Source organism: Lissotriton vulgaris, unplaced genomic scaffold, assembly GCF_964263255.1.
Source record: "Lissotriton vulgaris unplaced genomic scaffold, aLisVul1.2 SCAFFOLD_1199, whole genome shotgun sequence".
Lineage (NCBI taxonomy): Eukaryota > Metazoa > Chordata > Amphibia > Caudata > Salamandridae > Lissotriton > Lissotriton vulgaris.
This window is the reverse complement of record NW_028251169.1, coordinates 449,874-460,022: the sequence shown is the minus strand read 5'-3', so window position 1 is coordinate 460,022 and position 10,149 is coordinate 449,874. Positions and strand designations below refer to the sequence as shown.

Genomic DNA, 10,149 nt, shown 5'->3' with positions numbered 1-10,149 from the left:
CCACAGCCGCTTCCTCCGCCCGCCCGCACTCGCCTCAGACCAAGCGCCAGCCTCCTACGCTGTTTGGCCCACCACGTGCGCCGAGCGTGCACTTCCTCACGCTTCCCGCGTGCAACGCTGCGGATCCAGACATTTCCCACGCATCTCGCGTGCGGCGCCCTGCTATTCCTCACGCATCTCGCGTGAGACGCTGGTTGGACGTTCCCTGGCCTCATGAAGCCACCCCAAACTGGCTCCTGTGCTCCTGGTCCTCTGGTTGGTGGGTGAGTCTTGCTGACAACTCCTGCAAGTATCCTCAATGGCCATGGCCACCGTGTCCCCACTAGAGCCATTCGCAGTCACTGGCACGCCACCGTCGCAAGCGGCACGGTGGAGGAAATGGGTGGAACGCCTGGAGAACTACTTTGTGGCGGCGGATATCGCAGTTGAGCGGCGGCGTGCGATGCTACTGCACCTAGGTGGTGAGGCAATCCACGACATTTCGAAGGACGTGGTGGAGGGAGGCCCGCCCCGGAACTACGCCACACTACGCGACGCCATAACGGAATACTTGAAAGTGGAACAGGCAATATATATAAAGGAGCCATCGCCAAAGCCAAGGCACACTTCTATGCCACTACTATTTTCAGTCCCCTAACAGTACCAAAACCCTTTTTAATATCATAAGGGATCTCTCACATCCCACCTGTACGAGTAATAAGGTGGTTGCTACTCAAGAACTATGCGATGAGATTGCGATCTACTTTGAGGAAAAGATTGCTAAAATTGTGGGGGGGCTGAAGGAGGAAAGGGACAGCTGCAAAGATGTAGTGGCACAGACAGAAGAAGAGGAACCTATACCAATACTGTCATCATTGGAAAACTTCACCCCTCTTACAGAGGAGCTCTTTTTCAGTCTGGCCCAGAATGTGTCATCTGGGTCACCCCTAGACCCCCTTCCGCATAGGATCTGGAAGGAATATGGGCCAGAGCTGTTCCCCTGGATGCATCAGATTTGTCGCCAATCTCTTGAGGAAGGCATAGTGCCGGAAGCATGGAAGCAAGCAGTGGTTACTCCCTTGCTTAAAAAGCCTTCGCTGGACCCTACTATTCTGGTGCATTTTAGGCCCCTATCCCTCCTGCCCTACCCGATAAAAATTATGGAAAAGGTGGTCAGTAGATCCCTGTCAGGATATCTGGAAGACAACTGCCTATTGGACAAGGACCAATTTGGCTTCCGCCCAGGCCACGGAACAGAAACTGCATTGGCAACCATGTTGGACACCCTTCGAATGCGAGCCGACAATGGCAACTCCTCAGTCTTGGTGCTGTTGGACATGTCAGCCGCATTCGATACGGTTAGCCATGCAGTTCTGCTAAGTAGGCTGGAAAAACTGGGCGTGAAGGGCAAGGCCCTGAGGTGGATATAATCCTACCTGACAGGTAGACAACAGGTGGTGACCCTAACACCCTTTTCATCCCCCAAGTCCCTGGTCAGTCATGGAGTACCTCAGGGCTCCTCGATCAGCCCTATTCTCTTTAATCATTATCTGCAGCCCCTGATCCCCATAATTAAATCCTTCGGTATAGATTTGATAAACTATGCCGATGATACACAACTGGTGTTCTCCTTAGAAGGAAGACAGGCGGTGAGCATGGAGACCTTCCAGAACTGCATGAGCAGGGTCTCCAGGTGGCTGACCATAAACTCCCTTCAATTTAATGAGGGGAAGACAGAGGTTGTCTACTGCTCGTCAGCCAAATTGAGTCAACAACATTCCCACGAGATCAGGCTTGCGCCGGGAGCTGAACCTTGTATCCCAGTTAAAACTGTGCGCAATCTAGGGGTACTGTTTGATGCGGATCTCCAAATGACCTCCCAGACCAATAAAACCATCAGTGTCTACTTTGGATTGTTGAAAGCACTCATACAGATTCTGCCCCTTCTGCCTGATGAGTCTAGACCACTAGTAGTTAGGAGTGTTATCCTGACCCGACTGGACTACTGTAACTCTCTATATCTAGGGGCCCCCTTATACATCTTACAGGGGCTCCAGAGGGTCCAGTCTATAGCGGCCAAGCTGGCACTTAAAAGACCTCGCAGTTCCTCCACTACGTTGGTGCTAAGAGATCTACATTGGCTGCCAATCGGGAGTAGAGTTGTTTTCAAATCCCTATGTATTGTGTACAGAGCCCTGCACAACACAGGACCTATCCCTCTACAGGAAAGGCTCTCCTGGTACAGGCCTTCCAGGTCCCTGCGCTCCTCTAGCCAGAGTCTAGCAGCTACTACCAGAATCAGGAGATCGAGGATGGGAGGCAGAGCTTTCTGCATCTCTGCCTCTAGGCTGTGGGACAAGCTTCCCCAGAACATCAGACAAATTGACACCTTACTGGGCTTCAGAAAGAGCCTGAAAACATGGCTGTTCGCCAAAGCTTAATTCCCGTGACTCTACGCAATAGCTCCGGCGGCTGCTCTATATGTCTTGACAGCTAGTGTATTGTAGTACCATCTGACTACTTCCTGTTTGGGCGCCAGGGTACCCATAGGGTGACAGTTGCGCGTTACAAATAATAAATACAATACAATACAATACAATACTTTGAACCCTTCGCCAGCGCGGACTATGAAAGATTCCTACTCCGCCAAGCCCGCCAGCTCCCAGAAGAGTCGGTGGACATTTTTTATGCTAGACTAAAGAAACTGGCCAGCACGTGCACCCTCCCGGACGCAGACGATGAGATCCGCGCCCAGTTCATTCAAGGCTGCGCTTCTTCGAAACTGCGTGAAAGAGTCCTGGAAACGGACAACATGCCCATGCGCGACATCCTGGTGCTAGGGCGGTCCAAGGAATTGTCGAAAGCCAGAGCTGCACACATGGAGCCAAAACCAGCAGTCGCAGTTAAAGTGAAACCGGTGTGCGCCATCAAAACCAGTGCCACCGAGAACCGCACGAAGCAACCCCGGCGGGGACGACCACGGACAGCTCATTCCTCCCACGACGGTGCCTGCGCATGGTGTGGAGGAGCAACGCCCCACAACGGAGCATGTCCAGCACAAGGCAAGATTTGCAGCGCCTGTGGAAAAGCCAACCATTTTGCAAGCGTGTGTCTATCGACACAAAGGAAGAAGCAAGGTGGCCCGCCCCGGAGAGTGAGACAGCTAGAACCACGGGCAAACACCACCACCAGCAGCGACATGGACGATGACGAAGCAGACGCGGCCTCCGTCCACGTCGTGCGAATGCTCAACACCCTGGCAGCCACACCACCTGCAGAACCCATGTGCACGGTCAACGTGCAGGATCAAGCCGTGGCGGCCTTGATTGACACCGGGGCGACGATCAACCTAATGGCGGCCAGTGTATACAGGACATTAGACAACCCGCCAGTGCTCCATCCCACGAGAGTGCAAGTATATGCCTACGGCACCAGTCGCCCACTACCTTTGTGTGGGGTCTTCCGGACAGCCCTGTCACACGACTCCACTCACCTGCACACCAAAATCTACGTGTCGCAAGAGGGATCTGGATTCCTACTTGGGTGCAGAACGGCCCGAGACCTAGGGCTGATACACTTCGCACTCACAGTCCAAGCCCACAGCCTCGACCATCTCGTGCTAGAACACACCTCGCTGTTTGAGGGGATCGGCTGCTTGAAAGGACCCGCCATCCATCTCCACATAGACCAATCGGTCCCCCCAGTGGCCCTCCGGCACCAACGTATCGCGTTCCACCTACGACCCAAGGTAGAAGCGGAACTGCGGTTACTCAAGAGACCTGGAATCATCGAAAGGGTAAGCGGGCCCACTCCATGGGTGTCGCCCATCGTGGTAGCCAAAAAACCAAAGCAGCCCGACGCCGTGCGGATCTGCGTTGACATGCGCATCCCCAACCTCGCTATCAAGCGGGAGCGCCATCTAACGCCAACCATAGACGACATCATTGGAGAGTTGTCGGGCTCAACGTGGTTCTCGAAGATGGACCTGAGGTCAGGGTACCACCAAATTCCACTACACCCGGACTCACGCCCGATTACCACCTTCTCCACCCACGCAGGCCTGTGGAGATATACCCGGCTCAACTTTGGGATATCAAGCGCGGCAGAGGTGTTCCAGAACATCATTCAGAATGTCCTGCAAGGGCTAGACGGCGTGCTAAATGTAAGCGACTACATTTTGGTCCACGCGCCGACCCTGGATGAGCACATCCGGCGCCTCCAAGCAGTGTTTGCCAGACTTCAGGAGCGAGGTCTAACCCTCCACAGGGAGAAGTGCAAATTCCTACGAAAAGACATTAGCTTCTTTGGCTACAGATTCTCCGACCAGGGCGTAGGACTGGACCCCGAAAAGGTCAAAGACATCCACGAAGCTCCCGCCCCAACATCTGTGACCGCCGTCCGCAATTTTCTTGGCATGGTCACATACTGCGGGCGGTTCATCAAAGACCTGCCAGACCTCACTGGCCCCCTCCGCGATCTCACGAAGTCCACAGCCACTTGGGAGTGGGGGCTAGAACAGCAAGAGTCATTCCAGAAAACCAAAGCGGCACTCTCAGCAGACACGACCCTGGCCTACTTCGACCCCCGCAACGAATCACAACTGGTGGTGGATGCCAGCCCGACAGGCCTAGGAGCCGTGCTGACTCAACAACAAGCATGCGGGGAATGGGCCCCCGTCGCATATGCGAGCAGAACCCTCACGCCAACGGAACAACGGTACTCGCAGATCGAAAGGTAGGCCATCGCCATCTTGTGGGGATGCCGGCATTTCCACATCTACTTGTACGGACACCCGTTCGTGGTAATTACAGATCACAAACCCCTCGTCCAACTCTTCCAGGGGACCTCCTCACGGCCCCCCCTCGCATCGAGAAGTGGGTGCTCCAGCTCCAGGAATTCCAATTCACAGTGGAGTATCGGCCAGGCACTCGAAACCCGGCCGACTACCTGTCGAGGCACGCCTGCCCAGTCACCGAGGCGGAAGCGGCGGAAGCCGATGCCACTGAGGAATATGTCCGGATGATCGTGGAAAGATCCAGGCCCCTGCCGATCTCCCTGGAAGACGTGGTGCAAGCCACCAAAGACGACGACTGCCTGCAGATCGCCATCCGGGCCATCACGTCAGGAAATTGGAAGCCACTCCAGAGTCCAGAATCCTACCGCACCCTGGATGCCCAAATGACGCTGAGGGCACTCCACCAAGTCCGGAGCGAACTGTCTATATCTTTGGAAGGATGTCTCCTGAGGGGCCCTCGCCTAATATTGCCCGACAGTCTCACCCAGCAAGCAGCCCTCCTAGCCCATGGCGCACACCAGGGAATCATAAAATCCAAAAACCGCCTTCGAAGCAAACTCTGGTTCCCAGGCCTCGACAAAGTTGTGGAGGAAGTCGTCCAGCGATGCCCCGTGTGTTTAGCGACAAGCCTGCCCAACCCACCGGCGCCGGTGATTATGGAGGAAGGACCGACGTCTCCATGGGTGCGTGCCAGCGCGGACTTTGGCAGCCTCCCCGGAGGGAAGTACATGTTCGTGGTAGTGGACGATTTCTCACGATATCCCGAAATAGAGATCCTGCCCTCTACAGCAGCATCCGAGGTAATTCCCAAGCTGGAGAAAATAATTGCCACTCATAGCCTTTTTGCGGAGCTACGCACAGACAATGGTCCCCCTTTCAACAGCAGTGAACTAGCTGAGTACCTGCAGTCACACCGCATCAAGCACCGCCGGATAACCCCGAGATGGCCTCAAGCCAACGGGGAAGTCGAGAGGCTAATGAGGACTCTGAACAAGACAGTTCAAATCGCGCTGGCGGACGGCCAAGGCATGGAACTGGCCCTCTACCAGTTCCTACGGGAATACAGGCTGACACCCCACTGCACCACCGGGGTTCCTCCAAGCCGCCTGTGCTTCAACAGGGCAGTCATGGACACTATCCCACACCACCCCTTGTGGGCGTCGTCACCAGCTCCTCACAACCGATCCATGGAGCAGCGAACAAAGGCTACCTGTGAGGCGTCCCGAAGGAGAAGAGCCGCTGACAGCCCCATACAAGTTGGTGACCGAGTACTTGTGAAAGACCGCCACCCAGGGGGGAAGTTTCGTTTGCCATTCGAACTAGACCCATGGACTGTTACCAATGTCAATGGCACCATGGTCACGGCAGCCAAGGGTAGAGAGAGAGTCACAAGGAATGTATCATTCTTTAAGAAAATCCTGAGTGGAGAGGAGGAGGAGTTCTTCGAACCAGGAGAATCCGGCCCAGGAAAATCCCATGGCCCAATAGAAGCAGCAGAAAGAGACAACCCCAGCGAGGAGGAACGCTCCGGAGATGATGCGGCCACACCGACCTAAAGCGAGTTTGTGTCACAAGAGCCCCAGGGCAACCCAGAGGAAGTTGAGACAAATGGCTCTGAGGACCTGTTCCAAACCCCCTCCAGCGAGTGCAGCCAGAGCAGATATAATCTACGCCCTTGCCCGAAGCCATCCCAGAGATACCGAGACTTTGTGGCCCGATGCAGACGCTGAAGGAGTGTGGGCTGTACCCCTGCCGGCATAAAAGTAAGACTGTTCCTTTTTGAATCGTTGAAAGTTCCAGAGACTATATCCTGAAATGTTGTAAAGCTATGTTATAATTGTTTGGTTTTCACTTCAGGGTAAAGGAGGAATGTAGTGTTGCCGAGTCTGGACACTACCATTAGGGCACACTACTTGAGACTGCCCTCATGCACCGCCCCCTCAGGCGTGAAGGGTTTTGGTTTGGCCCGACGTCTTTACGGAGGGCACGCACCATTGTTAATAAAGGGCCCAGGACCCTGGGCGTGGCAGGCAATGTTCTGACCACAAGTCACAACCAACGTGTGGTCTCCAGTTATTCCCAGGCCCTAGTCTAGGACTTTACAACACCGTAGTGTGGTGAAAAGGTGTAACCCTGACCATATAAATGAGTGCTTCTACAGTCTGCCAGGCTTGAAAATAATTTGTTACAGTTTTAGTAAATGTCTTGAGAGTGATACATTCACCTTGAAAATTAATCTTGACCATAATTGCTATCACAAATTATAAGTAAAGTCAATTTCAGAAGCCATTCTCCTGCTCAGCCACCACTGGCATGCTCGTGGATAAGGAATTTCATTGGAGTCCACATGGAGGTTCCATGGTGTAATGGTTAGCACTCTGGACTCTGAATCCAGCGATCCGAGTTCAAATCTCGGTGGGACCTTATCATTTTACTGATTCAATGCTTAAATCTAAATACACTTATTTATTTCATTAATTTATGTGATACACAATGTACACTATATATCCTTTGTTTGGGGGGGAAAGCGGTAAAAAGACAAGGCGGTGTTAATGGTGCAGGCAGGAAAGAAGTGTAGCGATCTGGCCTCCAGCACGCGCCTCTGCTGCCGATTGGCCCGTTCCTTCCCGACCCCTCCAATAGGAAAGTGCCCCCCGTCTGACGTAACTTCCTGCTCTCTGCCAAGCGCTTGTTCTGCGAGTGTTGGCGCGTTCTTCAGAGAGAGAGAGAAGCGGGCAGGTGCCAGCAGCAGAGGGCCCTTCTCTCGACCCTAGGTGTATATCTCGGGTACACAGATGCACACGGGCGTTTCTTGGGGGCAGCTGCTCTGTGCCGCACAATGGGGCACCTGTGCAGCGACGTCATCAGGGCCTAAGGGGAGCCGCACGAGCTCTCCAGCAGCGAGGGCCACACTCGGGTTCTGCAGCGAGGAATCTCTGTGTTTGTGCTGCACGCAGGATCATTGTGCTATCAGGGGCAGCTGCAGTGAGCCGCACCCTGCACGGTCTTGTTTAGTTCTTGTCTGCAGTACTGCATGGCGGTTTGTTTACTGAGCAGTTCTGCGGGGGACACCGCCCTGTCATGCCCTCGGGGGTGCTCCCTGTGCACAGAGCTGCAGTCAGGCTTCAGCGATGCGGCCGTGAGGGGTCTCTGTGTCAGTGTGCAGTGATGTCACACTGCTGTGTTGGTGTGCAGTGATTTATTAAGACTCTGGGCAGGGGTTGTGTTGCAGTGCCTCAGTCTGCAGCGTTGCACTGCTGTGCCAGTGTGCAGTGAGTCAGCAAGCATAAGCAGGTCTCTTCTTGCAGTCTGTCACTTTTTGCAGTGTTGCACTCGGAGAGGGTACTGCGCAGAGTGACCCTGGGTGCTCATGTCTTTCATTTGAAAAATGTATCTCCATAAACAGCGATGCAACTTTCTGTGCGCAATAAGAGAAATGCTGCAACACCTCTGCATGCGTTTATTAATAACGTTTCTCCTTTCCGTTCAGTACTGCCTTGCAAATCTAAGAAATTATTCGTCTTCACATAGTTTACTCGTTGAAGCTCCACACTTGTGTTATGTGCTCCCATATGGTCTAGCGGTTAGGATTCCTGGTTTTCACCCAGGCGGCCCGGGTTCGACTCCCGGTATGGGAAGAGAGTATTTTTTTGTAATCACTTTTGCGCTTTCTATAATGTAAAAAAAAGGCATAACAGCCCGTGTGAATATGACATCGCTTTCTTCGTTCCTCGTCCTTTCAGTACGTTACTGACCAGAAAGTATATCTCCCGCCCCCTCGCCTTAAAAAAAGAGCAATATGCGATTGATTTTTATTTCTTTTAAAAGCTTTCTCGGTGTTGTTTTCGCAATTGTCCAAAACATTGTGTGTATAAATATATATATATATATATATATATATATATATATATATATATATATATATATATATATATATATATATAGTAGCCGTCAGTACTGTAGTCAATGTGTCATGGGGCTTAACACAAGAAAGGAAGGAATTGTATCGGGCACAGTATTTACTTTCTGCATCTGAGACAATATTTATTTCCTGCATCTCGCACAGTATTTACCTCCATTTACTTCCTGCATCTCGCACAGTATTTGTTTCCTGCATCTCGCACAGTGTTTACTTCCTGCAACTCGCACATTATTCACTTCCTGCATCTGTCTGGCTCGTTATTCACTTCCTGCATCTGTCTGGCTCGTTATTCACTTCCTACATCTCGCACATTAATTATTTCCTGCATCTCACAGTGTTTACTTCCTGCATCTCGTACAGTAGTTACTTCAATTTGCTTCCTGCATCTCGCACAATATTTTCTTCCTGCATCTCACACAATTTACGCAGCGAATTCGGTGTTTCTTTGTTGTCATTAATAACAAGCTCTATTGGTTTGCAGAAGGTGGCTTTAAGTGCAATTACCGATCTGGTGAAGGTAAATATTGTGTACAAATTCACTGGTGGAATCTGCGCAGTGTGGAGCTCCTCGAAAGACTGACATGTCAAGGCATTTTATACCACAAAAGGTGTAGGAAAATACGTTGATGATCCAACGAGTGAGGGTTGTGATTTCTACAAGGAAGGTCGGGAACTGGAAAAAGAGTGCCTCAGTGGCATGGATGATATCCGTGTAAAATAGACTACGATGGAGCAAACTTAGAGAAATATCAAGGGACTCCTACGTCAGAAATTATATTTCCACTACCCTCTCTACAGGGAAGAAACTTAATGCTGGTCGTGCTAATATTCTGGCACTTTGCCAGTTGTGACAATCGGGTGGCTGTAAATTGTTCATTTGTAGGGGCGGCACCTCCTAAATGGCGGAGGAGCGTCGCCCCACCTGCTGCGAGTGCAGCATGCAAACACTGATAAGTAAAATGACATAGGAATGCCATTTAATTTTGCCACCAGCTTGCGTACTGCGCGAGCGTGAGGCAGGGGGGCAGTGCTGAATCCTGCTATTGCAGGATTACTTCTGCCCCTTTCAGTGCGCATGTCGGGTTGGTGGGATGGCTACTTACGGCCAGCCCGACATGCGCACTGTGCACCCAGCAATCCCAGGGCCTTGAAACTGCCCGGGGATTGCTGGTACAAGCCCCCAGCCTCCAAAGGAGGTCTGGGTTAGCCTGCTCCCACCAATCCTGGAGCTGCTCTCGTGCTGAGAGCAGCTCAGGGATTGGTCAGGAGTATCGTTCCACTGAGCAGGAAGGGAAGTGCTGCACCAGGCAGGTGAATTGGGAGAATGGGCTCCCCTATTTTTATATTGCCAGCCGCCGCTGTTCATTTGTAGAAGTAAGGTGCATGAAGTATGTCTGCTCGTTAAGGCGTGTGGGATGCATAGTGTACACTAGGATCTTAATAAGTTCAACTT

At 52.2% G+C, this 10,149-nt stretch overlaps 2 non-coding genes across 2 annotated transcripts; both read left to right on the top strand.

The window, feature by feature from the left end:
• Positions 1-7,126: 7,126 nt before the first annotated feature.
• On the top strand, positions 7,127-7,198 carry TRNAQ-CUG (transfer RNA glutamine (anticodon CUG)). The gene has a single exon. It is a non-coding gene; the product is annotated as a tRNA-Gln (tRNA).
• A 1,142-nt stretch (positions 7,199-8,340) lies between these two features.
• On the top strand, positions 8,341-8,412 carry TRNAE-UUC (transfer RNA glutamic acid (anticodon UUC)). Its single transcript has one exon. It is a non-coding gene; the product is annotated as a tRNA-Glu (tRNA).
• The last annotated feature ends 1,737 nt before the right edge of the window (positions 8,413-10,149 follow it).